The following is a 4232-nucleotide window of genomic DNA, read 5'->3' on the forward strand; positions in this document are numbered from 1 at the left end:
TTGATTCTTCGCTTCTTGATTTGATTAAGGAGGCTCAAGTTGAGGGAATTAAGAAGGAGAATTGGAAGCAGGAGAGACTCAGGGGTGAGAGCAGTAGGTTTTATACTGATAGTCGTAGATTATTGACTCGGTATGGATGGGTTTAGGTGCCAGATTTTGGTGGGATCCGACAAACGGTATTGCAGGAGGCACACAAGTCCAGGTTTTCGATACACCCCGGAGCCACCAAGATGTATCGGGACTTGAGACTTTGTTATTGGTGGCCATGCATGAAGAAATAGATAGTCTGGTATGTCGATAGGTGCTTGACTTGTTGGATGGTCAAGGCCAAGCACCATAGGCCACATGGCAAGTTGCAACCATCACTACTAGAAAAACAGCCTTTTACGACGTGCAATGCGTGTCGTAAAACGCTCAGACGACGCGCAAATGCGTGTCAAGGAAGACCTTGTCATAACGAGAGACGCCACGCTTTTGCGCGTCGTCTATAGACAACGCGCATTTACGATGCGCATTTATGACACACAATGCGTATCATTAAAACCCCTGTCAAGAAAGGCCATGTCATAAATGAAGATAACACACATTTTTGCGTATCGTAAATTTAAATGTTTAAAAAAAATATATTTATATATTTATTAATTTTTAAATTAAATTTGCATTTAATGTCTCATAATAGAAATAAAATACCATATACAAAAAATACAATCCATTGCATAATATAAAATAAAATTTCATACACAAAAAATAAAATAAATTGCACAAATTATAATATGTCATACAAATAATCATTCAAATGTTTAAAAAAAAATAATACATTGCTAACATGAGTTATACATTCCTATAAAACTAACAAATAATCATCCAACTCTGTTTCTTACTGGAATATGTGTGTAATTGTCTCCTTCATCAGCCTCCATGTCCCAAGTCGGATCTACCTTCCTTATCTGTATGTATAACAAAGACACATAAATATATTGTGAATTTGTGATCTGATCTGAAATAAGAATCTTGAATGTTCGTTGTACCTTGTGCTTAATTTCAGTAGCCAAAATAGCATCTTGCCATAAGAAAACTGCTAGACCACAATTTTTAGAAATGTAATTCTTTAAAAGTAAAAAGCTGAAACTGCCAGACCATAAAAGAAATGTACAATTGTTTCAAGAAATAGAATTTTATAAATAAGTTCTATAAGTTCTATAACTTTAGTTTATCTTTGAGGTCCATAATTGTTATAAATAAGTTCTATGACTTTAGTTTATAATTTAAATTGTTACTGAAATTCACACACATGCATGTGACTTTCCATTATCTGCCACCAACTATATGTGTATGCATGAGGCCTACTAATGTGTTATTTCTTTAATTGATTATTTTAATATTTTTTATTAAACTTTGAAAAAAAATAAATAGAAATATATAATAATGTATGGGTGACAACCTGACCATCTGGTGTATAGCAAGCAGTAATGACCATTTCATGCAAATCATTCCAATCAACAACTTGTGTATCAGGAATACTCCATATGCGAACTTTTGCATCTAAAGATCCACAAATGAAGTATCTATCATTAACAGGATTAAACTATATGCAAGTCACTGTATATCAACATTCAACAACAATAACAAATAAAAAAAAGTTATAAACTTGTCCCTAAATACCAACAACATAAACAGACATGAGTTGTTTTACTTAATAGATTCCTTACCATAATCACTGTGAGAGAAGATCTTCAAACAAGATTTGCTGGACAGTTGCCATAATCGCACAGTTTTATCCATGGAAGATGAAAGCAAATGCTGACATGGAAATATGGAAGTTAATGTTTGTGCTTGTAATTAAGAAGATGCTAAAAATGTTTTACCTGTACATGATGATATTAATCAACACAAACATCCGATTTTCCTTCAAGTGATTTAACAAACTATGTGGGGGTCAAGCTTCCCACTGCAATAGCTTGAAGGAACAACCAAAAGTTGTTTCCTCCCTTTCCATTCCTCTCCAAGTTTCAATGTAATTGGGTATTCCACTGCTGCAGCCTCCACACAAAGCATATGCTTGTATTCATCATCTCCAAAATCAGGCATAGCCTTCGCCTTCTTATCCCATGGATTCCAAACCCTTACAATATATATATATATATATATATATATATATATATATATATATATATATATATATATATATCATTTCATTACCCATGTAAACAAAGTTTTCCAAAAAATTTTAAAATTTCCGCACATTGTTGTTATTGTCTCAACAGTCAGAGTATGAGTTTCAATCCCATTGTGGAAAATTTTCATGATCTTACCAGCATCAGGAAGGCCATCTTTCCGAATGACAAATGTACGTTTCTTTTCATGATCAATGATTGCGATCTTTGTTAGTGTGCTAAGGTAAACCTTGTCAATCTGATAATAAATAACCCTACATAATCCTCTAACAACGGAAAAGAGTATCCAAAAAAAGAGTTTAAAGAAACAAAAATCATTACTTCTGATTCAAAAGTTATTGCATCCCTTTGTTCTGTAAATCGCTCCCGATTATGCAAATTGTCAAGATAATCCAGCGTCTCCATTTCCTTCTACACAGATTTCACTGAAACAAGAGAATCAAATCGTTTTTGAAAACACAGCTACACCATTCTATTGGGAACAACTAAGATGATGCAATAATAAAAAACATGATATTAAGTCCATTTTATAGGAACTAATATAGACCAAATTCTAACATGATTATATGTAATATATACATGGAAAAGAACGAAAAAACTTAATACCTGATATCTGAAACAGAAAAATAGGTTTTATATGCAAGAGTGAAAGAAAATGGTTTTCCATCTGTGTTTGTATTTCTGACACGAGATGTTAACAGAAAGTCTCCAACAGGTCCAAGACTAACCCTCAATCGGTATTCAAAGCTACAAAATAACAAATTGTAGTTTGAATTGAAGCAATTGAAAGACTTGTAAATAGCATAAGAATGTCTAGTATACAAAAAGGGGTGCAATTAAGGTCACCTGTGAGGCCATGTTTTCAAATCATCTTCAGTGGACTTGAAGATCAAGTCAATGAAAACTCTATTTGTGGGATTAGTGGGGAAGGGAGGGGGGGGGGTCATTGTCAACACTCCATAATCTGTTTCTAGCAAATCCATGAAGTTCAAGAGAGCCTACATTTGAGAACTGCATTCATACGTGAGGGAATCAATTATAGGAATTCCCATACGTGAGGGAAGCATATAGGAATTCCCATGTCAACTTCAATCAGTGGTTCAACAACAACTTCAGAGAGAGGATCAATTATAGCTTAGGTAATGGAAGTTGATATATGCCATTGCTAAAAGAATTGATGCAAAACTGAAAGGAAACTCATATGAAGTATAGATTTTATCTATACACATACATAGATGCATACATACATGTATTTATATGCATACATACATGTATTTCTATCTATATATGTATGTATACATATGCATTTATGTATAGCTATATGTGTGTATAATTGCAAACTAAAAAAACAAGGGGAAAACCAAACAAGATACCATCTATGTACATGTATTATGTGTGTACATGTATTATTTGGCACTAACCATGGAAGTCCAGTCAAAGGTGGGTCAACAGAAACATGATACCATCTGATGGCTTTTAGTTCAGACCAAAACTCGTCTCCTGGCATTTCATCGAACAGATTGCCTACATAATCTTCATGAAATGCATCAGGAGTGTTTCTTGAGTAGTTATATGCTTCATCATATGGCCCAAACTCATTAAAACTGAATTCTACTTCCTCAGTTGAAAACTAGAATCAAACACTAAACTGTATCATATATATAATGGAAATGTATTTAGAATATACCTTTGTGGTTCTTGCAAAGATCCAGTATTAGTAAGGGAGTTTGGGCCATATGGTTCTTTCTTCGATTTCCTGCTTCTAATCCTAGAACTTGAACGATAGCTCTTCTTCCTCCTCCTTGACCTGGAATCATATGAATCGTCTTAATCATTGATGAGAAGAACTTGAAGATGAAAGATGGAAACAGAGGTGGAGGAGAATAAGGGAAACCAGATACAATAAATATGAAGGCCAAAGACCGCCTAAGAAGTGATCGATGCCAAAAAAATAGGAGGGAAACGAAAATCGCTAAAATCGCATGAGAGAATCCATGAATTTTAGGGAAAATACCACCGGTTGTTTGGGGTTTTTCTTAGTAGCGGGATTTTTTATAA

General features: G+C 34.0%; 1 pseudogene; it reads right to left on the reverse strand.

Annotated features, from left to right (window-relative positions):
* Positions 1 to 860: 860 nt before the first annotated feature.
* LOC145163924 (putative glucose-6-phosphate 1-epimerase) lies at positions 861 to 4009 on the reverse strand (annotated as a pseudogene).
* Between the last annotated feature and the right edge of the window lie 223 nt (positions 4010 to 4232).

The sequence above is a fragment of the Lactuca virosa genome, chromosome 3 (assembly GCF_052849685.1).
Source record: "Lactuca virosa cultivar CGN04683 chromosome 3, Lactuca_virosa_CGN04683_v6, whole genome shotgun sequence".
Classification (NCBI taxonomy): domain Eukaryota; kingdom Viridiplantae; phylum Streptophyta; class Magnoliopsida; order Asterales; family Asteraceae; genus Lactuca; species Lactuca virosa.